Here is a 26,162-nt window from a genome sequence, read left to right on the forward strand (position 1 = left end):
TGGGTCCTCTTCTCTTTGTGCTCTTACCACTTAGTGACCTTCGTGACCCTGCATATTTGAATGATCATGTCTGTACGGAAGACTCCCAGAACTCCGCCTCTGGTCCTCCTCTGTCCAACTCCAAACTCATACCACCAAGTGCCATATGGCCATCTTGTAGGCCCACCCCCAAGATACCTCTCCTTCTCCCATGATCCCCCCAGCCTCCTGACCTTGGTGCCATCCTCGAGCCCCCCTCTCCCCCCATACAATCAGTCACCAGGCCTTTTCAGCTGGGTGGCACACTGGACCTGGAGTCAGGAAGACTCATTTCCCTGATCTCAAATCCAGCCTCAGACATGTCCTAGCTGTGTGACCCAGAACAAGTCACTTCACTGCGTTTGCCTCAGTTCCCTCATCTGTAAAATGAGCTGGAGAAGGAAATGGCAAACAGCTCTATTATCTTTGCCAAGAAAACCCCAAAAAGGGTCATAAAGTGTTGGACATGCCTGAAAAATGACTGGACCTAAGAGCATCAGGCCTGGAGTCAGGAAGACCTGAGGTCAAATCCATTCTCAGTCACTTAGTTGGCTGAATGACCCTGGGCTGGTGATTTCACCTCCCTCCAATCAGAGCGTGCATCTCCTGGGGTGGTTGTGAGGATTCAATTGAATCAGGTTTGCCAAGCACTCGGCATAGTGCCTCACACATGCTAGCTGCTCTTACTGATAATTGCCAGCTTTAGCCCAGCCTTCTGAGAGCAGGGCTCCTCAGAGCTGGCCTGCCCTTTGGCTTTTGGGACTCAGCCTGTGGCACAGTGCGCAGCACACAGGAGGCTCTTTACAAATAGGTTTGCGACAAGGACCTCAAGCCCAGCAGAGGCATCGGAAAAGCTGGTGTTCTACCAGGGGTGGGGGGAAGCAACAAATATAGGCCTTCTCCCAACTTAGGTCCTGATGAAGCCCTTTCATAAGCAAGATCGGGGATCTGAGGCCCCTCATCACATGTCTAAGCCCCACCTCTGAGTCAGCCTCTGAATTGTGTCCTGTCCTAAAGGTCAAAGCTAAGCTTGAGATCCACCTAGTTCTGTGACCTTGGCCAAGTCATTGCCCTGTAGGCTCTTCATCTGTAAGGTAGAGCTAATAACACTTAATCTCCAAGGACTTTCAGCCTTAGAGATGTGAATTCAGGAGGCCAGAGAAAGGTGAGGCCTGTGTGTTCAAGGAGGCCCTAGACAGGGTCTCGTTTGGGCCTCCCACCAGCCCTGGGAGGTAGGTACCAGAGAATTGTTTTTCCCCACTTCATACATGAGGAGATGGAAGCTTGCAGGCTGAGAGGAACGTTGGGCTGTCGGAGGTCACGGAAAGTGTTGGGGGACCTGGGCAGACCTTGTGTTGGGCCTCATTGAGGGGCACACCCACCTGAGCTGGGCCTTCATTTGCCTTTTTTTCCTTCTGCTTCCAGGAAAGCGGCCCAAGAAGGGCCTGGCCACGGCCAAGCAGCGACTTGGCCGCATCTTGAAGATCCACAGAAACGGCAAACTGCTACTGTGAGCTCTCCATGTTGGCAGGGCCTTGCTTCGGTCTCCTGGCCCTCGGAGGCTTTGTTTTTCCTTTGCAGACACTCCTCATGTCAGGCTTCTTTTTCCTTTGGAGCCCTTCTGGCCAGCCTTGGGGATGGCTGACTTAAGAGGCAAATGTCCCCTGTAGAGGGAGGGAGGAAGCCTGGCCTTTCATTCGTTGGCCTCCCTCTCCATTTCCTTTTGCCCTTTCCTGGCCTTTTTTTCTGTTTACTGCCCTGTTAGAGAATGGGGAGGCTGGAGGAGTGAAATCTGACTTCTGAGGGGCCTTTCTTCAGCTTCTCCCCTGTTTGAATCAGTTAGGGCCCAAGAACAAGGGGACTGGGTGCTCCTCAAACAGTTTTGCCGGCCTTCCCCCTTATCCAGGCCCATACAACTAGTTTTGAGGGAAGAGAGAAAGAAGCCTGCTATAGGCTCCCACCATGCCACTTCTTGTGGCCTGTATAGAAGCCATGTGTGAACAGCCAGCCCTGTTGGTTGGTCTGCCTTCCTACCCTGCTCCTTCCTTGTTCAGGGGCCAGGTCTGTGACACTGGACACGGAAGAGGCTGCCTTCCATCACCTCATTAGACCTGGAAGCGCCCACAAGCAAAGTATTGCCCCACTCATGACCCCCTGCTTGGTCCCTTCAGCCCTAATTTGGCTGGGTTGGCAGGGGTGGGCATCTCAATATGCCCCCTCTGGGGAACTGGCCAGGGTTGTAAAATGGAGTCTGTGTGGAACCACCTCTCAGCCCATCTGGCCCATTCCAGCTGCTTGCTCTGTGTGGCTGGGATTGCCCTGGTGACTCAGGGACCTGGGGGGTATCTCCCCACTGGGGCCACTCGCTCAAAGCCTGAGCCGGCAGCTGTGGGGCTTCCATGGGGCTGGGTGATTTCGAGCCAAGGAAGCGTGGCCATCCCTTCCACCCACCTCCCCAAGCTCTCCTGGCCACCTTTCACCACACTCCTTTACTTGCTTCCCTCATCCCGAGCTCCCTGCCGCTTGGGTGGAATGGGGCTAGGCAGGGAAACCTGTGGGGCATGGTTCCCCTTGGGCCCTGGTGCCGACCTCATCCCTCAAAGTCCCAGTTAAGCATGGGCCAGAGCCTGGCTCCCTTCTCCCCCCTGCGTGGAGGTAGGTGTCACGGCAGAGAGAAGCCAAGGCAGCTAATCGCTACCAGAAGACCACCTGGTTGGGGTGGCCCAGCCCAGCTCCACCAGGATACTTTTCATTTCACATTTTTTATTTTTGAGTTTTGGGGCCCCTCATTTTGCTTTTCTGTTGTTGACGAAAGACGGTGAAGGAAAGGCCTGTCCCCCTCCCTCCAAGTTGTCTTACAAAGAGCTGAGTGGGGGCGCCTGTTTTCTTTGTCGGACTGGACTTTTCAGGTTGTAAACCTTTGGGGGGGTGGGGCACAGCCCAAGGGAGGGAGTCTGGCCTTGGACTCTCTCCCTCCTTAGCCAAAGAGCCAGCCAAGAGGCTGGGCTGGGGGCCCAGGAGAAAAGCATTTCTATTCATCTGGATTCTATTTTTACAAAAGAGAAAACGCACTCAAGCCGCTGCCACACTTCTGTACATGTTGAAATCTATTTTTAGAAGTGGGGAGGATTGTGTATATCGGACGCGAAGCCAGACTTTGGTGGTGGTGGCGGTTTCTTTCAGTTTGAGGCCCTCTCCTCCCATTTGGTGTTATTACTGATGTAATTTATATTTTTTATTTAGATCCGTCCTTTCCTAGAGAGATAAAACTTGTTATATCTTGGCACTGACTTGGCTTCCAGTTCTTTGCGTGGGCAGCAGCCTTCCCTCTCTAGGCTCCTTGGGTCGGGGAAGCAGAAGGGAATGGGGGACACAAGAAACCCCAACCTGGTGTGGCCAGAGTGGTGCTGACATGGCCTAGCCCTTGAAACTTGAGAGGGAGATGGGTTTGGTAACTTGGGCCAGGGTCACATAGGCTCTGCCACTCTTGTTGCTACACCCGGCTTCCCTCCCTCTTTCAGAAGAGGCAGCTGAGTTTCTCGGGTAAGGCACTCTACCAACATCCCACCACCTTTTCCATGTTGGATCTCTGACCATGCCTCAAGTGCCTGAGGGAGATACTGTGGTGCAGTTTGAAGTGGGAGGTGTGCCTGGCCAATCACTGCCCTCCAGCGGACTCCTGCTTTCATATGCTGTGGCCTGATTGGTCAATAGGAAGTGCCTACCTACTGTGTGCAAGCAATGAAACAAGCCCTGCCTTCAAGGAGCTGACATTGTACTAGGGGAATACATATGTGTTCATAAGCAAGTTTTTCTGAGATTCATGCAAACTAACATGCAGTGACTCGGGGCGGTGGCACCTGCTAGCCAGGGCAACCCAGAAGGGCTTTTAGAAGAGGGTGGCCCCTTGAGCTGAGCCTTAGGTTCCAGCAGGCCTGCCAGGCTATGGGTCCTGAATGAGGAGTGTGGGGGGCAGTCGGGCTGGAGCCTTTAAATGCCCAGCATGAGTTCGGATTCAGTTGAGCTTTAGGAACATCAGCTGAGCACCTGTGGGGAGGATTAAGATTAGACAGAGAAGAGAGCAATGGTCCAGGTGACTGTGGTATGAGGGGAGAGAAGGGAGATAGGTGAGATCTAGTTTGTTGAGGGGACATTCTAGCCAATCTCTGGCTAGAAGGAAGGGCCTGAGAGGTCTGTTCTGGGTGCATTTATGTTTGAGGTGCTTGTTGGACAACAGCTGGATGTGTCTGGGAGCTGGGAAGACATCACTGAGGGAGCAAAGACCCACAAGGACAGGGTAGGTTCTGGATGAAAGGTGCTAGAAAACCTGGACAGGCCTAGGGTGGCCAACTCTTGGGCAGCCCCACCAAGAGGTCAACAAGGGGCATGATTGAGAAAACATTGTGCGACTTAAGATTTAAGAGTGAATTGGTGACTTTGCAGTTGATTTTAAAGAGGTCTGTAAGAAGCCATGTTGTGGGGTTTTAGAAGGGGAGCAAGACTAGGGGCCTGAGGCGTAAGTGGCTGCCCCCCACCTCACACTCTCAACCAGCTTGGTGACTGAAAACTGAGCAGTGGAAGGGCTTGGGGGGACAGGAGGTGGTACACTTGGCCAGAAGAGGGCAAAGGGGAGGCAGGCTTTGGTTTCGGGATTGGAGATGCGCTCATCATTACCACTTATCAGCCAACACAAACACTTCACTATACAAAAAACAAGGAAGAAGCTCGTATAAGAAACCGTGGACTTGACGTGTTTTTCGAAGAAAGATAAAGTTGGACAAAATACTCCCCAAATTGCTCTGTTCTCATCTGCATTTTGGTCATCAGCCCATTTTACAAAATGACTTATTGATGCTGTAAAAAAGGATGCCCAACCCCCATCACACCCCATCCCACTCCCCAGGTACAGATAGTTGGGCAAAACAAGCCATCTCTCACATGGGGCAGATCTGGGAACAAGTGGCCCGATTCTGTGCCAAGTGGCAAAGGGGAGGCTTCCTCATCAGTCTTTTGAGGTCCAGATTGCTCTTGTTTTGTTCAGTTTTGAGGTCTTTCACGTTGGATCCCCCTCACAATTCTTGAAGTCATCACCATTAAATGGTTGAGGCCTAGTCACTTTACTCTGCATCAGTCCATAATATTCTGTAACATTTACATCCCATAATTTGTTCAGCCAATTTCCCCAATTCTGTTTACAATTCTTTGTTACCACCAGAAAGTGCTTGTAAATCTGCTGGTCCCCAGGAACTCTCCATCTTTCTGGGATATCTTTGGAGTTCATGCCAAAGGGTATGTACTTTGTGGCTTTTTGAATATAGTTCCAACTGGCTTTCCAGAACGGTTCCAGCAATTCCCAGCTCCCCTGCCAGTGGTCTCCCACACTCTCCCCAACACTTGTCATCTTTGGTATTCTGATGGATTTGAGGGTGGAATATTAATGTCATGTCTTAAAGAACAAGCAGCGTGGGGATAAGTTCTTTATTATGATTTCCCCACTGTATTTTGTAGTTTGTTGGTGCAGGGGTGGTTTTTAGTTTTGGTTTTTCCCGTAAATCTGGAGGTGCAACTTGAGCTGGGGATCTCCTGCTGTGGAAAGTCCCTCCAACAAGGCAGGTGGGTCATGCCCTCCGTAACTCCAAACATTTCCTAGGGAACCTAGGAAGTCTCAAAGCCCCTTCTCAAGTATAAGATGGGGGAGTCTGGGCTAGCCAGCAGTCAGCTGGGGAGGGGGGAGGGGGAGTTAGGGCAGGCTAGAGGCTGAGGGGTAGAACCTGGGAATTAGCCAATGGGTTATTGGGTTGCATTCAGCTTGTCTTGAATGGAAGATTTCAGAAAGGAGGAGAGGCAGGGATCAGGTCTCATCTCTTCCAGGTCCTCAGGTGTGAACTTTAGACTTTGGAGTCCCAGTTTTGCAGAACAAATCCTTTTATTAAGGGGATTTGTTCTGTGAAGTTTGGATTTAGTCAAAGGGCCACACTCAAGGACCTAGAGGGCCACATAGGGCCTGGAGGCCGAAGGTTCTCCACCCTTGCATTAGACCACCTAGCTGAATAGTAAATGAAGCCTTTCCATGGCCCTGGAAGCCCATGCATCAAAAATCACCACAACACAGAACGGCCATCCTGAGACTCCTAAGCCTCAAGCAGCCTCCCTCACGGGCCAGCATGCCCCTCTCCCTTGGGCCTGAGATCAGCTATTTCCATGGCTGTCCCCCTGGGGGTGGCTGGGCAGGGAGCACACAGGTCTCCCCCATGGCACCCTGGCCATGTTGGAAGAGGGTGAGCAGGTGGAGAAGATGCTGTCGAGGGCACATATATGGAGGGGTTGGCTTTTGCCAGGACAAAGTGCACCATGTTAGACTGGAGAAAGAGACTGGGGAATGAAAGGAGTTTGGAAATGAAGAGAAGGGGAGCTACTATAGAATGACCTCTATTACCTCAGCCAAGTGTGATGTATGGACTTAAAGGGCAGGGTGGGGGGTGCGGATTGGGAACAGCTTCCAGAGGAGCATGTGCTACACCATTGTGGGAGAGTGAAAGGCCTAGAGTTAGATAGCATGGAGGAAGATGCTGGGGACTGCACCAAGAAGCCTTGGCTTCAACTCTTCCTTCTGATATGTGTGACCTTGCCCAAGTGGTTTCACCTCCCTGCAACTCTTCATCTGTAAAATGGGAAGGCTGGTCTCTGCAGAGTCCCTTCCAACTTTCAATCTTGATCTTTGATCTTAGGAGCATAAATTTATAGTGGACTCAGATCAGAGGAATAATAATTTCCTTGTTTTTTGTATTACCTTAAGTTTGCCAAAGCATTTCCTTACATAAGAGCAGAGAGGTGACAGCAAAATTCTGAAGGAGCACAGCACAGAATTCAGACTCATAGAGGACTCAGCAACTAGTCTGAAGCATTCCCACTGTCACATGCCCATTGGCGGCTGTCTGGTGCTAGAAGACCTGGGGTGGGGGGCGTTGGCACCTTCCTCCCATTGCTCATCATGGTTCTGCCACCAGCCGGCTCCGAGGCCAGCTGGAGACATATTATTTATCCCCCACCCCCCTCCTCATTCGAGGCCTTCCTATTCATCATTTCCTACTCAGTCCTGCCTAGAGCTTGCTTGTATGTATGTTTCCCTGTGGTCTCCCCCATTGGCTTGGGAGCTCCTGCAGGGCAGGGACTGGCTTTTGCCTTTCTTTGTGTCCCCAGCACGAAAGATAGAGGCAGGGACCCAGTGCCAGGCACTTAATCGATGTGGTGCTTAATCAATGTGGCCTGACTGCCAGGCTCTTGCAGCCTAGTGACTACAAGAAGCGCCGTCTAGAGGTCAGCAGCCGCAGGAGCAGCCGCAACCGCTCGGGCCAGTCCGAGGCCTGGCAGGTAGTTCGATCACGGGAGCTGCAGGGGAGGGGCAAGGGGCACTGAGTCTGGCACCACGCGGTGCTCCGCAGCAGCGGGCCTGTGCGGCCCGGAAGGTCAGGAAAAGCCCCCAGAAATTCCCAGGAGCCGGACCATAAGGCCCGAGGCCAGCCAGGTTACTATCCTCCCCTTTTCCCCGCCCTCCAGCCCAGCCCGTCTGGCTCCTCCCCTTTCCCCCCCTCCCGTAGGCCTCCGCCTTCTCGGGGGAGGGCACGCCGAGGTGGGGCTCTCGAGATTTGGAGGCCTTCTCGCGTGAGCTCGGGAACCAACCAGATCTCCCGGACCCGGTCGGCCAGCCAATCCCGTCGGGGCGCCTGGTAGCTGGGGCGGCGGCGGCGCTGGCGGCGGCGCTGGCGCGGAGCTGTGCTGCAGGACTTTCTCCACATACATCTCCAGAGGGGCCGCTTTCACAGGCGAGAGGCCCGGTGGGGCAGCGCGAAGCTTCGCCGGCTCGCGACCAGGGGGAACTGAATAGGTCTTGGTCGGACACTTGGATTTTTTTTTTATTTCTGCCCCTCCCCCTCCCCGCTGGACCAGAGACTTGAGGGTGAGCTCTCATCTCGCGATACCTCTTTCTAGTCGCGTACTCAGCCGCCCCCTCCCCCGCTTTGCTCCGCCTTTTTAAGCCTCGCGAGAATTCGTCAGAGAAAAGGCTCCGCGAGCTAAGTGCTGAGGGAAAGCCAGTAGGAAGGTCTGGGGCGGCCGACATCTCGCGGAATCCCCCTTCTTCTTCCTGCTTCGCTTGCCCCGCCTTCTTCCCAGGTCTCGCGACACCTCTCGTTAGCTGTGGTTGTGAGAGATCCTGAAGGGTCGGGCGGGAGAAGCTTCTGCTGCTCCTTTCCGCCGCCCCCGCCCCCCAAGCTTCGGGAGATCGTGGAGGCCTGGGGGTGTGGGAGCGCGCGTTTAGGGATCGGGAGGTTCGTGGCCGAGCGCGGATACCGACTCGCGAGACTGCCGCCGCCCTTGCCCTCGGGGGCGGGTGTGGGGGCTAAGTTCCTTTTACTAGGTCGCGAGGTCCCAGGCGAGGGTTGGTGGGGGCAAACGGCGTGGGGGGGGGGGGGAGGGCGGTGCGGCCCGACCGAAAGAGGAAGCGGCGGGCGGACGCGCGCTCCGGCCCCGCCCCCGCCCAGGCCTCTTCTCGCTGCGAGCTCGAGGGCGGCGGCGGCGCCGGCGCGCAAGGGGGGGCGGGGGGCCGGGGGCCGGCCGTCTCCGAGATCTCGCGGGAGTGCCTTCCCCCGCCCTTCTTTCCTTCTCTGGGTGAGATCTCGCGGGATCCGACGGGAGGTTGAGCGAGCAGGAGGGCGGGAGGGAGGACGGACGGAGGACGGGTAGCGCCGGGGCCTGGGCCGGCTGCTGTTAAGATGGCGGCGGCGGCTGGCTGCGAGGCCGCGGAGTAAAACCGCTGCGGGCCGGGCCGCGCCGCTTTCCCCGCCCTGGGGCCCCTCTTCGAGGCCAGGTAAGGGCTGCTAGGGCCTCTCCAGCACCTCCTTTTAACTCGCCTTTTTTAATTCGTACCTCTTCCTCCCCTTTGGAGTCGGGGCCGTTGCTTGGGTCGGCTCTGCCACGTGCCGGGTGCGGTTGGGGGGGGGGGCGGAAGGCGGGACCCCTTCCCGGTATTTTCAGCCCCCCCCAAATCATTGGAAGTGGGGGGGGGCGCGCGGAGGCGGGGCCCTTCCCGGTATTTCCATCCTTTCCCTGCCCCCGCCCCCTCGTGGGCACACAGTAACCCCCACCGCCTTGGTGCGGAATCCGTGGCAGTCACCGCCCAGGCGGCCCCGAATTTCAGAAGAGGCCCGAGGGCCCCCTCCCCCTCAGGCTAGGACGCCTAGAAGCTGACAAAGGAAATCTCAGCTATGTGTGTGTCTTCCGTTTGACTTATTTCCCATCACCCCCCCCCCCCCCCCAGTGTCCTGCCCTGATGTAGATTCCTTCTAGAACATAAGCTCCCCTGCTTCTTCAGACCTGGCCTTTGGGCCTTTCGGGTTGCCCCATCCAACAGCCTCTTCTGACATGTGCCCTTCAGCACCGATAGATTTGCCTGTCATGCAATTTCTGGGAGCCTCCCTCCCGTTAGTCAGGTCTCCTGGAATCTTTTCTGATGTCCCGTCTGGATCTCTGGAGTGAAATTATTCCCATTGTTTGGCCTGGCACCGACACCAATACCTTTCCTTTCAATCGGGGAGTTCCTTGTTCTTTGCAATCATTAGAGAGTCTTCTGTGTATTTACTACTTTACCATTTTCAAAAGCATTTGCCCTTTGATTATTTCAAGCGTAAGTGGCTCCTGCCAGACTGCCTGTAGTACCTGTCTCACAAAGATCTTTGGATCAATTGAGGTGGTGGACCTCAAATTCTTGGCCAGTCTTGGGATGCTATATAAATGGAAACTAGTAGGTGTGGTAGTAGGGATGATGATGTTTTCTAATTGTGTTTGGCTCCGGTTGGAATTCACATTGTTCTTCTTTATGTATGAGCCACTGTTGGGGAAACAGCAAGGTCTAGATGAAGTAGATGTTAATAAATTAACTATGGGTGCCTTCAGCCGGATGACTGTTCAGATCAGAAGCCTTGACTTTAGAAGTAGGCCCTTTTTTTTTAGAGGCCCCCTTGGAGCCTCTCTGCCTAAGCAGAGAAGATAGAAATGGCCTTGGGGTCTATTTTGAAGGCCCAAGCATTGATTTTAAGTTGAGAGCAACTCTGTGGTTAAACCACAGCTCCAAGGTAGGCGTCATCCGAGATTTGAATGCACTGAGCCTAGGTAGATGTGGTGAACGTGTTTTAGATGGAGTGTGGCAATCTGGGAGGGGAGCTCCCATGGGTTTGTCCTGGAAAACGTGGCTATGCTGAGATCAGTTTGGAACTAGGTGATCATCAGAAATCTTGGTCAGGGCCAAGTGTACTGAACTGATCATATCTGAGACTTGACCTTCCTAGAGCTCAACTTTGAGCCTTTAGCGCAGCCTTCAGCGATGAGTAGTGGGTAAAGTGGAGGAAATTGTTTCTGTGAAACGGATCTTCCATTTTCTCCAAAGCTACCCGTAGTCTCAGTGTATTGTGAGGTCACAACAAATTGAATTGAGACTAAGGGCGGAGTTGCATGTGCTTCTGAGGGTGCTTTGATTAATCTACCTTTGAAATCTTTACCAAAGGTACTGAGGGAGCTGGGGTTATGGTTTTTGTATCACTGGGTAGAATTAAGTTGTTGAATTACTACACAGTGCTAATTCTAAAGCTAAGAGCATTGCCTTAAAACCAGTAATATTGGAAATCGTTATAACTGGGGAATGTTGTCTGTTTTCTTGTAGGTCCTGAGCTGTAGAGGACCGTGCAGACATTAGCGACTGGGTCTGAGAAGGCTCTGGAAGGCGTTGGCTTGGGAATTCATTCAGCATTTCAGCCTGAGCCCATTATGGATTGGCTGTGATTTTAGGTTTGTTTCCACAGCTCTATTTGTATCTGTGTTTATGTGTCTGTCCGTTTTCTGAAGAAAAAGGGGAACAGGGGAGACAGGGGCATCAGGCTTATCTTCATTAATTGAACTGCTTTGAAGGTTGATGTTGCCTGTGATCTGACCTAGGATTACAGGGATGAGTCCACTTTTCAGTCTCTTCCCAAACTCCCTTTGTCAGAGGCAGTAAACATTTATCAAGTTTGTGCTGTGTTCTGAGGATACAAAGAAAGACAAGAGACAATCCCTGTCCTTAAGGAACTCACAGTCCAAGGGGGAGACAACAGAGTATGTGTGTGGGGGGAGACAGGCACCTGGTCCTGCAGCCTGGGAGAGCCGATTTAAAGAGGCGATCGCTGTAGAGTCGATAGCGCCTTGCAGATGGTCCAGGAGAGCAGCGGAGGGAGAGGTCAAGAGCTACAGAACTACATAAAGCGCTTTACCTAATCCAGGATGGTTGAAAGCCCCACCAGACTGTCTTTCGTGTCCTTTATTTATTTATTTTTGGGATGAGAAATCTCTGTCCCTTTTGAAAGAGTGATTCTTATTAGTGGAGGATTTTTGAGGCCTCACTTTGATGCTGGTGCAACTTAATGGCTCACTAAGGATTGAAGATTTGGGGCCATGTAGGTACTTATCCAGTGTTTGGATTCTAGCTGATGCCTGCCTGCATGGCTAAAATGTCCATAGATTGGCTTTAGGGGTTTTTAAGGCCCCTTTTGTTCCTGTTGCCCTAAGATTGGCTTATCTGCTGCCTCTGGCCTAGGGTTCTAGATTCTGAAGAACATCAGCCCTCACCAACAGCTTTAACAGTTGCTCCTTCTGATCTACTCTGAGAATCTGATGTCTTCATTCATTTGGCCTATCTTTGGTGGCATCGAGGTGCTTGTAACTGCAAGAGATTAGAAGGCATTCTAAACCTGAGTGGTAGCCAGAGAAGGGACATGGAGGCTGGAGATTATTTCCCGTGGGGGCAGGCCTGCTGTAGGAATTCAGAGGCTGGAGGTGCTGCTTTCTTCCTTGCCTTCTTATTTTGACTGTAGCATTTGTGAAGTGGTTATTAATCAAAAAGCATTAATGTGATCTTAGGCTTCATTGGAAAGCAAACAGAGGATTTTGTTTTTGATCCTGGGTAATAGGGAGCCATTGGAATTTCTAGAGCAGTGAAGTGATATCACTTAGTGTGGAGGCTGTATTGGAGAGGGCAGTCAGTTGGTGTGCATTTATTATGCGCCTGCCCTCTGTTCACAATCTAAGGGAGGACAGGACATACAAAGAACTGTGTACAAACAAGCTATGTAGACGAGATAAATAGGAAATTCTGAGCAGCAGAGGCCAGGCACCAGAATTCAGTGGGATTGGGAAAGGCTTCCTGTAGCTAGCCTTTGAAGGGAGCCAGAAGGGAGAGATAAAGAGGGAAAGCATTCCAGGCATGGAGCACAGCCAGAGAAAATGCCCAGGGCTGAGAGATGGTGTGTCCTGTTTGAGGAACAGCCAGGAGGCCTATGTCACTAGATCAAAGAGTGTGTGTCTGGGAGTAAGGTAGAAGAAGATTGGAAAGGTAGGAGGGACCAGGTTCTGAAGGGCTTTGAATGCCAAGTAGAGGATTTTGTATTGAGCAGGATGTGGTCAGACCTCTACTTTAGGGGCTGACTGAAGGATGGATTTACGCAGGGAGAGAGACATGGGGCAAGCAGACTCACCTGTGGGCTATTGCAGTTATTCAGGCGTGAGGTGATGGGGGGGGGGCGGTGGTGGCTGCGGCAGCGGCAGCGTGTCAGCAGAGAAGTTGCAAACGTTAAGTGGTTAGGCCCTGCAAACTGATTGGATATGGGGGGGCGGGGAGAAATGAGAAATATTGAGGAATCCAGGATGACTCCAAGCTTGAGGGCGCAAAATTAGGGTTGGGCTAGAAGCAGTAGTTCTGGGGAGAAGGCCTCAGAAAGGTGGCCATGTGAATTGAGACTGGGGTAAAGGAAGAGAGACTGGGGATGATGGCAAGGGGTTGTTATATATAGGGCGAGAGAAGACAACTCAGATCTCAGCTTCTTCAGTAAAGTATGAGGCAAAGGGGGAGGGTGGTGGGCGGTGATAGCAAATCAGTGTCACCATTGGGTCCAGTCAAGATTAGATCACACAAGTTTATAATGGACTCTTCCATCTTCTCCTCCAATACCATTTGGCTGCATGTGAGCATCAGGGAAGCAGGAAGATGGTAGGAGAAATCCAAAATGTAAAGTGTAAAGATGTTAGGGGATCATTCAAAGGGGTTGGAGAAGAGAAAATGGGTGAGGTGTGGAATACGATTGCTGTATGAGAGTAGATGGAAGAATCATTATCCACCTTGTTCTGCAGACAGCAGAACTAGGAACAAGAAGTGGAAACCACAGAGATTTTAGGAAACCTTTCATAGACAGACCCATCACCCAGTGTAGCCGTGCACACCTCTAATCTGTGCCACTGGAGAGGTGGAAGCGGAGTTCAGGAGTGCTGAGCTGTAGTGGGCTGAATAATCAGGAGTCCTTACTGAGTCCAGCATCAAGATGATGCTAACTGTGCAGGTCAGAAATCGAGGCAGTCCAAGCCAAGCTGGGGTTGGCCATGAATTTAGTTTGGGTGAGATAGGGAGACCTAGTCTCTCTGAATGAAAACACAGCCCTAACCCAAAATGAAGACGGTCCCTCCTTTGGAGAGGTTGTGCAAAGATTGGCCTTGTTGGGCTTTTGTTGTTCTGGGTTGGCCTGGACATCCTTCCACCTCAGATGTTCTGCTTTTTGGGGAAAGGTCTAAATGACCTGCTCTCAGGCCCTTGTGTTCCCCTTGGCAGAACAGTTGACATGTTGGTCAGGCATTGAATTTGGTTTAAAAACTAATTTACACAACAGCATGAATGTCCGGGACTCATCCAAAAGCCCTTTAATTAGAGTGACCAAGCTTGGTGTGGAGAAAGGTTGAAAAAATGTTGAGACAGTGGGGACTATACTGGCAGATGTCAAGAAGAGGTTTCCTTTGGCTCAGCTGGTCTTTTTTGATCATTGTTGGAAAGGACAGCTTGCTGGCTTTGGGAAGGAAGGTGGATAGATTCAGAAAGAAAGGTGACATAAAGACCAAAAAATTAGGGAACTTCAGTATTCTGGCCCAGGGAGGCTAGTGTTTGTTCTTCCATGGAGAAGAGTGTCTGAGGAATTAGTCCAAGGCCTTACATGCACAGGGCACTGGGGAAAGTATTGAATGATTGAGTATGTGTGGACCAGTCTGTCCACCCCAGGAAGGCCGGATGCTGTGACTCCAACCCTTTCTTTGCTGTTCCCTTGGGCAGGGGTCTGGAAATTAGATTCAGATGTGGCATCCCACCAGAATTCTTGTGTGCTCTTCATGAAGCTTTTCCTGATTCCCCTGCCAGGCATGCTCTCCCTCACTAAACTGGCTTGAAGAGGCTGAATGGAAGCTCTTTGAGGGCAGGGGCAGTCTCACTTCTCTTTCTATCCCCAGCCTTTGGTACATAGGAGCTTACTAAATGCTAAATGCTGATTGTTTGGGTGGGAAGACTTGGCATTCAAGTTGGTTAGAACCGAACTCAGTTGTATTGGCAACATTGGTCCCTCACCCTCAGAAATACCCATGGTGGTGTGGTTCCGGGATACTGTTTGCAGAGATGCCATCCTCTCCCCACTGATGAAGGGTGGATTAGAAAGCAGGTGGTGCTCTGCCTGTTAGACATCATTGGGGCCTTGCCTGGCCTTCCATGTTCTGTGGGCTAAAACTGGATGGACTTGCCAACCAGCTTTGCTTCAAGAGGCTGTTGCAATTTGAGCAAATAAGCCAGGGCTGCTTCTGGGCCTACCCCTAACACCTGCTGCCCTTTTAGTTGGGGGAAGGCGGCCTAAGCATCCTGCCCCACAACTATGCTTTGGGGACTTGAAGGGAGCCTGGAGTGACTGGGAAGAGAATCTTTGAATCACTTGCTTTGCATCGTAAGTGACTCAACTGTGAATGTAGGGGCCCAAAGAAACCCAGCCTGCCTGTTATTTTGGGTGTGTGTCATGTGGTGTCCCCCCGCCCCCTCCAGCTTTCTTAACCTGCATGAGGCCTGCTTTCTTTGGACAACTTGTGTGTCTGCTACTTGCAGAGAGAAAGCATTCGATAGACAAATGTTAGATGCTGGTGATGAGAAGCCATTATGTTGGCAGCTGATTAGTCATGTTTTTTGACAACCCAAATGGTGTCAGAGGGTGGTTTGTTCATCAACTTCGTTGTCCTACTCTCACGTCTGGGTTCTCGCTGGGATTGATTGAAAAGTTGGGTCTCTGGGGATGCCCGAGAGTGGGTTGGCAGCATTAAGGTTGCTAGGCTGCAGTGATGAGCCATAGCTAAGGAAATGAAATGGAGTTGGAAGAAATGCCGAGTTGTCAGTCTGGGTTCCAGAAATCTGCTGGCCATGGGCAAGAGAAGCGCACTTAGGGTTGTGAAGAGGAACCGGGAGTTCAGATTCACACTAAATGTGGGTTAGCAGCGAGCCTTTGGTCTGTATTTACAAGAGGGCCCAGATGAGGATGGGAATTGTTCTAGGTGTTGTATCCAGTGGAGACCTTGACAAACTGGAGAAGCCTGAACTAATCTGAAACTTCAGTGACTCCCTTTTACCTCCTCCAGGAGCAAATCCAAAGTGCCCAGTGTTTAGCTTGTCAGGCCCTTTAGAAGCTGGCCTCTTCTTCCCTTTTCTCCATGCACTCCCCCCTCTGACTCCCAACCTCAGGCCATCTTCACTGGTCATCCCTATAGCTGAAATGTAGCTCTTCTCCCTTCCGGCTTCCCTGGCTGCCTTCAAGGCCCCACTCAAATTGCACCTTCTAGAAGAAGCTTTTCCTGTCCCCCTTAATTAATGCCAGCGCCTGCACTCTCTTGATTCTCTCCAGTTTGTCATCTATTATCTCGTTGGTCCGTGGTTGCTGGCACATTGTCTCCCCCATTAGAATGGATGGAAGGGCCTTGGAAGCCAGGCCTGCTTTTTTTGTCTTTCTTTGTGTTCTCAGTGCTCAGCACGGTGCCTGGCATGTAGTAGGCCCTTACTAAGCTTCTTCTTGACTTGAATGAGATTACCTGAGGGTTTTTGTTTTTTTTTTTCTGTCCTTGGGGATGAAAAGTTGCAGTTTGAGGTGAATTCGAATCTGAAGAGCAGAGCTGGGCCGCTTTTTGGTCTTACGAGATTTATGTTGCATCACCTTCATTTCCAAATACATCCCTCCTCTTGCCCAGTGATGTACCACCTCCATGAATCTCTACCTCCGCAAAGAAAGGTGAGAGGTATCTTTCTTCTCTTGAGGGGCAGGCCATTGAAGGAAGCATGAATTTCAAGGTTAAAGTCATTGCTTTCCTTCTGCTGCTTCACTCCAGAGATTTTCCCCTTTGTCTGGTCTGGTCTTCAGAGGGCATGTTTCTGAACAGATGCAGCTGGCTCTTTGGGATGCCTGCAGCTTAGGCTTGGTGCTGCACTGTTACTGCCTTGGAGTGATGCTTAGAAGGCTCTGTCTTGGCCTCCAGCAATCGAGAACCTTAGGCCAGGTGATTTCTTGCTTTGTTGTATGGAGGCCCGCACCTGTGTGGCTGGTGGTGAGGGACAGCTGTCAGAACACCCAGTGTGTTGTGAAGCCCATCATTGTCATCTTGACGACTCTTCTACTCTAGGCATGGGCTGAGCTCTTTGAGCCTCAAGTCAGAGTTATCCCTGTTTTATTGTTGAGGAAGCTGAGGCAAAGGGCAAGGGATTTGCCCAGGATCACCGTGTCTAAATCCAGATTTTAACTCTTGTCTTCCTGATTTCAGGCCCAGTGCTCGGTGCCCTGTGGCTCCCCCTAGCTGCTGCCCCAACTTAAACATGGAGTGGCAGCAGAGTTCTGAGCACTGTCCTCTGCCTCCTCCCAAACCAAAGGTCGAAACTCTGAGAACCTCTCCATCCCTAACCCTACATGCCGACATTCCACCTTCTGGCATGCGAGCCGGCTATTTGGATTGAGAAATACAAAAGTTATGCAAGGGGGAATGAGTCACAGAAAGAGTCGCATAGGCAATACAGGTGCCTCCAGTCCTTTGGTGCTTGACATGGATAAAGGCCAAATTCAGATGACTCAGTGAGCAGGAAAGCAGGATGTGAGCAAAGAGGAGAGCCCGTGGTGTGGCTGAAAATCCTGAAACCCTCCTGGCTAGGCCTGGCATTGCCATTCGTTGCTTACCCAGGACCAGCCCTTAGCCAAGTTGACTTTTGCAATTTGAATGTGAAGGGTGGTTATTTAACCTCCTCTTGCAGATGGGCAAGGCTGAATGAGGACATTAGATTATCTTCAAACTGGGTCCTCACCTAGGGAAGGCCTGAACCATCTTTTGACATTGAGTGTAATCTAGCCAGTAACATGGTTGGGTAGGGATCTGTCTCAGTCTCCCCAGCAGGGATTTGTCTGCCACGCCCCCTTGAAGTTCCCTCTTTGGGTTTTGACTCCTCCTTTTCTGATCCCTGCTGCTTGGCTCACTGTTCCTTCCTCTCCTCTGGACAGAACTGTAGGGTTAGGCTTGCAAACCTGGGGACTTCTGTTCAGTGTCTCTTTGGCCAAATCCCTGCCTTGCCAATAATCTCCTGTCCAGTGGGGGTGACTCCCTGCTTTGTTTGCTTCTTGTTACACAGACACAATAGGACCTCCTCTGTTTTCTGGGTTTTCTCTGCCCTGGGAGCTTCCACACTACAGTACTGTGGGGAAATTTTCTTGGCTCCTGAAGAGGAGCCAAGGGTCATGGGCCTGGCACAGAGTGGCCAGGCTGATGGTTTCCTGATTTGGGAGATTTGGGGGGGGGTGGTTGGGGACTTGAGGACTTTCTGAGGACATGAGAACCCGGGGCAGTAGTGTTCAAGGCAGAGTCTGCATGCTGTGCTGTGGACGATGGCCTCCTCCTGCTTCCTCCCAGTAGCTGGGCCTTGCTTCCTTTACTTCATTCTGGAATCAGATGGTTTGTGGGAGAGTTGTTCCTTTCTGCCATAATAGTTGTGTGTTCAACCTCTTTGCTTCAGTTCATACTGGTTTGTCCCATATTTCTTCCAGCGTCATGCTGTTCCATTCTTAGGCCCGCTCACTGGGCTGCCAGGAATTTGGGGGGCATCTATTGAGCCTGCCTTTCCATGCTCCCCCTTCTCAAGAAAGTGGGTGGACAAGTTACAAAGAATTCTGCATTGCTGACTAAAAGAGAGTCTTGCCAGTGCCCCGTTGTTGCAGTATCACATTTCCAGGACCTGATCATGTCTGCTTTGTTTGGTCTCTGTTCTTCACCCAGATACTTTCCATTCTGCTGCTTCTCTCTGGGTCCAAACTAGTAGATGATGTGGCTCTGAGGTGCTACCCCACCCCCACCCCTTTCCCTATCCTTTTCCTTCATGATTTAGTTCTGCCACCCACCCCAAATCCTGGTACTTGGTGCAGACAGCCAGCTTACTCCCTTTCCTTCCTCAGTGAGTTTGTTTCCTGACTCCTGAACTCATATTTGTGGACTTCACCATCTATATTATATATACACCTCATATACCCTAACTGCTTCATTTCCTATGACCTGCTCCTCCATCCTCTTCAGCCACACACAAAAATCATCCTACCTGTGATCTTGCCATCACCCACAAACAGCACTGAGTCCATGGTCAAGAAGTCCCAAATTCTGACCCTGACCTATTGGTTTTCCGTTTCTCCCTCTGCCTTCTCATGCCAATCCTTACTCTTCCTGCATACCATGACCTTCAATCCCCGGATCCCTCAGCTCCAGGCCCCAGGCCACTCTCTCCTTTTTTCCTCATCTTGACTTCTTGGTGAACCAGTTCACCTTTACCCTGACCTCTTCAGTCCCAGGCCCCCTTAATATTGCTGCCGGGCCTCAGCCTGAGAACATGCATACCCTCTACCACCTTCCCATGTTTCCTGCATCTTCAAAAAACCCTTACTTGATCCTTCCATCCCTGCTGACTGTTGGAGCTGCTCCTTGTAGCTGAACTCCTTGAAAAGGCTGTTATGATCGGTGCTTCCACTTTTCCCTCACTCTCTTAAGCCCTTCAAATCCAGCTTCTGACCTTATCGTTCCACTGAAGCTGCTCTCTCCAAGTTCCTGAGAATCTCTTACTGGCCAAATCCTGTTGGCTTTTCTCCATCTTCACTCTCCTTGACCACTCTGTGGCCTTTGACACTATGACTCACTCTCTTCTCCTTGATACTCCTTTCTGTCTAGGTTTTCAGGACACTCTCACTCCTGGTGCTTCTCCTCCCTTTCTTACCTCCTGGCTCCTTTGCTGGCTCTTCATCCAGATCACACCTTGTAACCATAGGGGTCCCCCAGGGTTCTGTCCTGGGCCCTCCTGGCTCCCCTCCTCCCTCTCTGGCTGCCCCTTCTCTGGCTCCTTTGCTGGCTTCTCCTCCAGGTCACCCCCTCTAACCCGTAGGTGCCCCTTAGGACTCTGTCCTGGGCCTTCTGCTCTTCTCCCTCTGAATTCTTTCACTTGGTGACCTCCTCAGCTCTACTGACCTCCAGTCTCACATCCCCACCTGCCTATCAGATGTCTTGAACTGGATGTCCAGGAGACACCTTAATCTCAACTTGTCCAAAACACACTCATTCTCTTTCCCTCTAAACCCGCAATTCACTGCTACCTCCCCTGTCCCTATAGAAGGCTACACCATCCTCCCAGCCCCTCAGACTCAACCTAGGAATCATCCTGGACTCCTCATTATCCCTCAACTCCCCACCCCTGCCTCCAATCTCTTGCCAAGGTCTGTGGATTTCACCTTTGCAGTGTCTTTCCAACATGCTGCCTTCTGTCCTCTGACACTGCCCCCACCTTGGTCACTTGGACCATTGGAATAGCCTAATGGTGGCTCTGCCTCCCTCAAGTCTAAGCTGTCCTCCAGCCACTAAAGTGCTTTCCCAAAGCACAGGTCTGACCAGGTCACCACCCCACTTCCCCCCCATAAATTCCAGGGGTTCCCTCTTGCCTTCAAGATGAAATAGGAAATGGCTCTCTTTGGTGTTCCAAGGCCTTCCAAGCCCAGCCCCTCCTACCTTCTTGCACTTTGCAACCTGCTGTGATGCTCTTTATCCAGTGATGCTGGCCTCCTTCTGGCTGTTCCACCACCAAGACACTTCCACGTCTTGACTCTTCTGCATTTTCTCTGGCTGAACCCTTGCTTGGAATCCTTTTCTTTTCCTCCTGACTTCCCTCAAGTCTCAACTAAAATCTCAACTCCAGGAAGCCTTTTCCAGTGTCCGCAGCTTGTTTGTACACATTTGTTTGCCTGTCATCTCTCCCATACAATTGTGAGCTCCTTGGGGGCAGAGACTGTCTTTGGCCTCCTTTTTTGGTTTCTTTTCCTAGCACTTAGCACATGCTGGCACACAGTAGGTGCCACATAAATGTTAGCTAGGTTTAGTATGATATGCATTCTCTCGATTGTTTCACCCTCCTTCACTTTGTAAGTCGGCCCGTTTGTTTTCCAGTTCTTCATATGGTTCAGTAATAATCCCATTACATTCGTGTGTCGCTTTATTAATCATAGGGCTAGAAGGTGCATGCTAAAGGACCAGAGGTTCAGGAACTGGCCCAGAATTGCCCATTTTGGGGCGGGAATCTACTTTCTTTCCAATTGTTTACAACCACCAAGAATGCCACTTTGAAGCTTTTGGTTTCTTTAGACCCTTTTTTTGTGTCTAGCCTCTGTGGGGTAGACCTAGCAATGTAACCTTTGGACCAAAGCTTGGAGGCATTCTGGTCACTTTGGAAGCCCAGTTCCAATTCACTGCTCTGCTGGGCTGGCCTCTTTCCTCTGCTCCGCCAGCATTGACCCCAGTGTTTTTGGCATCTGGGCTAGTTTGCTGGCTGTGAGGTGAAACCTGAGGGTAGTTGGGATTTGTGTATTGTTAGTAATTTGGAGCATTCTTTCTTTTGATTGTTAATAGTTGACAGTTCTTTCGAGAGCTGTCTATTCCTATGTTTTGGCCACTTAGCTATTGGGGAATGGCTTTTGCTCTTCTCTGTAGCCTCAATACCAAACCTTTACCTGAGAAATTTGCTACAGAGGTATGTGTCTGCACCCCCCCCCACCCCCCAATATCCTAGTCCTCCATATCCACTTCCAGTGGGCTGCTTAGCAAAGTCCCGCCAAGAGCTTCCTCAAGGCCTGATTCTAGGCCTCTTTTCCTGCCCAGCTGGGGTGGAGGGACTACCACCACTGAACTAGACTCTCTCCAGGGTTGGCCTCTTGCCGAGCTCTACATTCACGCTTGTGATCAGAAAGAGAGACCCATTCTTCCCTGGTGTCTCTGGAGCCCCAGTTTCCATCGGTGCACCTCTTTGCACATCCATCCAGGTGGAGGCTTTAGAAACAGAGAGGCTTTGTGTGGTTATTCATCTTAAACTGATACTGTACATTTTATGTCCATGCTTTTGGCAACAAATGTCACAGCTAGAGAATGGTGTTCCTGGTAACAGGAGATCCAGGACAGTTTGCCAACTGTTCCCAAAAATGCAAATTGAGGCCATAGTTGCTTTGTGTTCTTTCATAGCTAAGTGGTGACCATGCTTGGTGTTTTTCTGGTGTCTCCTTTGTGGATAGAGAGTTCATTTCCCTGCATCCAACACCACCCCACCCCCGCCCCTTCCCCATTCTGACTTGGAGATCTGCCTAATGAATGGGGGCACATCTTTGGACTTGGCTGTTGTGAGGCATACTCTCTGTCTCTTTCAAGTCTTAAGCCTTGAATGTCCAAGAAACTTAATCTGTAATCTGCTTCTGCAATTAGAGGGAGCCCCTTTTAACTTGTTTCTCGTTTCCCTCTAGTTGGTCCTTTAGGGACCGTGTCAAACCGACAGACAAGCTGAAATGTAGGCCATCAGAAAAGATGTGGAAATTGGCTTTTTAAAAATCTCTTTAGCTTGACTGTTTAGTTCTTTAAATTTGAACTTTTACTTTCAATTAACAGGTATTTATTTTCTCTCTCTCCTCCCCCACCCCCAAATTTGGGATGGGGGGGGATAGAACCATTGGAACAGAGATTACATAGTTTTGCAAAACAGATCTGCGCATTGTTCATACCCAAGCCTGTATGTCTCATTCTGCAGGTAACAGAGTTCATTTGTCCTCTGGAACCTTTCATGGTTGTTCACTGACTACATTAATCAGAATTCTCAGATCCCCCCCCCCCCCTTTTTTTTTCCTTGATCTACAATTCAGCCTGACTTTGAATAGCACACTCACTACGACTACCTCAACCCTGGGAAGAAGGATTCTGTTTTGAAAATGTTGGTGGGCATTGGAGTACAATACTTTCCATTCAAGTAGCTGTTTTGCTAGAGAAACTAATCCTCTTCTGTATAGCCCTGGCAGGCCCACTGGAATCCCTGAAAGAAATTGAGTCGCCATTTCCAAAGGTTCTGGGTTTGTCCTTGTTCGTTTGAGGTGGTTGCTGGGGAACTAGTCTTTGAAATCCTCTCTTAACATACTTCTTGGTTAGTGCTTCCCTTTCCTCTCCCGGCCTGTTTAGAATTTAGCACAGCGAGACCTCGGAGGTCACCTCTAAGCCCTTTCAGAGCCAGCCTCAGTTCACTTAGGTGGTGCTGATGGCAGAATGAGGAGCAACGCCGACGCGCTGAGGTTCAGTGCTGATGGAGCTGGGTGTACAGGCTTTCCTTGGCAGAATTTCTAATTCTTTGTTATTGGCCCCAGAGGGGGCGTCCTTCTTTAGTCCTCTGAGCAGTTCTGGGCTTTTGTTCCCAACCTGAGTTCATTTCCTCTTTCTTGCTGTTAGAATTCCAAAGAGAAGTTGGAGTTTGGAAGGGAGGACACTGGCAGGAGGATATGGATGGATGATGGATGGATTTTGAGAAAGGTTAGAGGTAGATAGCTGTCATTTGGTCCCCAAGGAGAAGTCATTGCATAGCTATCTTTCCAGATGACTTATCTTTTAAGTGACTGTGTGCCAAGTTCCTGGGATTTAGGGTTAAAAGGGACCTTAGCGATCATTTGTTAGACCCATTCCTTAACACCACCACCCCCCAACAACCAATAAGGTAGCACAGGCAGGAAGAAAGGGGCTCAGCTTAGGGGTTGAGAGAGGTATGTGCCCAGAGTTCTTGTCTGATTCCTTCCAGAGTCCAGATGAGAGCTTTAGCCAAAGGGATGAACCTTCTGGAGTCTGGACTCCCTGCCCTGTGTACAGGGTCATTTGTCTGCTTTGAGATAGCTGTGGCTTTTTCAAATAAGTTTTTATTGATATCTTTTGTCTTTACCTCACCCACGTTTTCCCATGTACGATTCTTTCTCCTTCTACCTCCCAGTGAGCCATCTTGTAGAACAGGAACATGTTGGGAAAATGGACATTCTGTACAATGTTCCAAACTCCTAAATTCCCTCTCTCCCTACCTCCCTGCCCTCTACAAAGGAGAGAGCAAGGTTTTTTGAGCAGCATTATCAGCACAGGCACACCCCTTCAGCCCTTCCATGATATCCCTCTCTAAAAAACAAGTTAGTTTAGTCAAGACAGAGCAACTCTCACATTAGCCATGTCCCAAAATGGCTGGTCATTATCTTTCTGCCAAGAGATGGGGAGCTAGTTTCCTCATTGGGCCTCAGGAGTCACAGCATCACAGATTTAGAGCTGGAGAGAGGGCCTGAGCAGCCAACGAGGATTGTATATGAAATCATGAGTCTCCATGTCAAAGAACTTTTTCAAAACTATATAATAAATAGTTCATGTTACTTGCAAAGCTGTTCTGTTTGTGCTTCCTTCTGAACTTATATTTTTTTTCTGTCCACTTAAAGGATGTTTCAGTGCCACCGGCACCCCCCCCCCCCCCCCCCCCCCGCCTTTTACAACACTGTTGCTACCCCTCCCAATAAAAAAGAGGGAGGAGGTCCTGAACCCTTGTAATAAGCAGAGTCCAGCCCATTGAATCTCCCCAGAGGTCATGGCCCCACAAGTAGTGAGTGGGTCTCTTTCTGCACCTTCAGTCCATCCTCCTTCTGTCAGGAGATGGGTGACATGCTTCCACATGGATCCTCTGGAGACGCACTTGTTCATAGTCTTTGAAGTGTGGCTGTTCTTGTGTAAACTGTGTTCCTGGTTCTGCTCCTGCTGCCCAGAATTCTCTGAAATCTCTCATCGTTTCATCTGGTGTAATAATATTACATTACATTCATACCAGTTTGTATGGCCATTCCTGAGTTACTGGGCACTAAGGATTTCCAAATCTTTATTTGATTTTATTTTCCTTATAACTCCTCTCTTCAGTATTAGGAGGGGAATGGGGGGTGGGATTCAGTCAATTACACAGTTATTAAAGACTGTGCAAAATGGGCTAGAGGTCAAAACATTCCTATTGGAATGGAGTCTTACATTCACTTAGCAGTTGTAGTTCCCAAGTATGTCACAAATGTTATTTTCAGATACTTGTTTCTTTTTCTTGGGAATTTCAGCATGTAGGCCAAGATGAGCACCCAAGAATCATGTCAGTAAAAAGCAGTTTAATTTGGGTGGGATGGTGGGGAGGAGTTGGTTTTTAGAGAAATCTCCGATTTCCTTCATTATGTTTACAAACAGAAAGCTGGAAGATCTATGATCCATGCGATGGCCATCTGTCATCCCATGGGAATGATGATAAAGCGTATCATTTACTTCTGACATACATTTTTATATAGAGCCATTGAGGGAATTTGTTTGGCTTTGACTATGAATATTTATTACTGTGAATTGGTTTTTCTTTTCTTTTTTCCCGGTGGAATGGGGGGAGAAAGAAAATAGATTTGTGTTAGTAGGGGGGAAGAAACATTTAAATAGAGAGGTCGGAGGCTGCTATAGATTTGGAACATGGCATGCACTTTCACGTGAGGTTACTACATTGTTGTCCTCCCTCCCTCCACCAGCCATCCCATATAACACATTGTATGTTTTTCTAAAGGAAACAAATCAACACAACTGATTGCATCAATAAGTCTGAAAATATTTGCAGTGTCCCATACTTAGGGGCGTTCTGCATCTGTCTTGGGTTTCTTCTCACATCTTTGGAGCCATGCTCACCCTTCGTCATATTGCAACATTCACTTTGGGGCATTTTCGGGGGTGGGGGAGGTGTGTAGTGATTGTGTATGTTGTTTTCTGGGCTCTGCTTCCTTCCTTCTGCATCAGTTTATGGAAGTCTCCTCACCCCTCTCTGCTTTCCTCACCTACATCCTTTCTTACAGCACAGTCTTATTCCATGACATCACATACCCCCACTTGTTCAACTGTTTCGACTGTCGACTTTGGTTCCAGTTCTTTATCACCAGAAATATTTTGGTGTCATTGTGCGGACTTTGGTCTTATCGATGGCCTCCTTGGGGTATAAGCCCAGTAGGAGAATCTCTCTGGGTGAGACAGTCACAGACCCTTGATTTATGCACATTTATGGAAGGCTAGTAATCCAGGCCAAGCTATTGAAATGTGCTTTCGATCTACTTGGAAGCAACGATTACATGGCTTCTGCTCTGCCGGCTCCCAACCATGGGACTCCCCACATTTTCTCCCTGGGTGATCTTTAAAGAGGTTCAAACATAGTATTGCTAGCTTATAAACTTGACTCTTCTCCCTCTCTATTAATTAGACCTTGAACTCCTTGAGGATGGGAAACGTTTTGGTTTCTCTTTGTATCCCTAGCACTGAGCACGGTGCCTCGCACGTAGGCACCCACCAGTGCTGGTTAACCTGACACGATGCTCTGGCCCTGAACACATCCTGCTCTTTGTTCAGTGGAGCAGCTTAATTCCTTCTGGACATTACCCACTTTTTGTACTACCTTGCTTTTTGAGGACCCAGGCAGACTTTGAAGACATCTCCAGTGGGTAGTGGGAGCTGCATCTGTACCTTCTTAGTTTAGCTGTAGAGGAAAGCATTATAGAAATGTGACAAAACATAGCTACTGTTCATTTGTGTCTGACTCTTTGTGACCCCATTTGGGGTTTTCTTGGCGGAGATACTGGAGCAGTTGCCATTTGCTTTTCCAGCTCATTTGACAGATGAGGAACTGAAGCAAACAAGGTGAAGTGACTTGCCCAGGGTCACACAGCTAGGAAGGGCCTGAGGCTGGATCTGAACTCAGGTCGATGAGTCTTCCTGACCCAATGGCAGTGCCACCTACCTGAAATTCACCTGAGGGGCATCCAAACTCTAGTTTGAGTCTGTTGGCAAGATGGGTTAAAGCTTCTACTCTGAATAATGAAACTTGTAACAGCCAGATG

General features: G+C 50.1%; 1 protein-coding gene across 1 annotated transcript in view; it reads left to right on the plus strand.

Moving 5' to 3' along the window:
• Nucleotides 1-8,838: 8,838 nt before the first annotated feature.
• HUWE1 (HECT, UBA and WWE domain containing E3 ubiquitin protein ligase 1) overlaps nucleotides 8,839-26,162 on the plus strand; it is a gene marked incomplete at its 3' end in the record, with an annotated part of 93,124 nt that continues 75,800 nt past the window's right edge. Inside the window, 2 exon segments of the mRNA XM_036740106.1 lie at nucleotides 8,839-8,884; nucleotides 10,733-10,857.

Source organism: Trichosurus vulpecula, chromosome X, assembly GCF_011100635.1.
Source record: "Trichosurus vulpecula isolate mTriVul1 chromosome X, mTriVul1.pri, whole genome shotgun sequence".
Classification (NCBI taxonomy): domain Eukaryota; kingdom Metazoa; phylum Chordata; class Mammalia; order Diprotodontia; family Phalangeridae; genus Trichosurus; species Trichosurus vulpecula.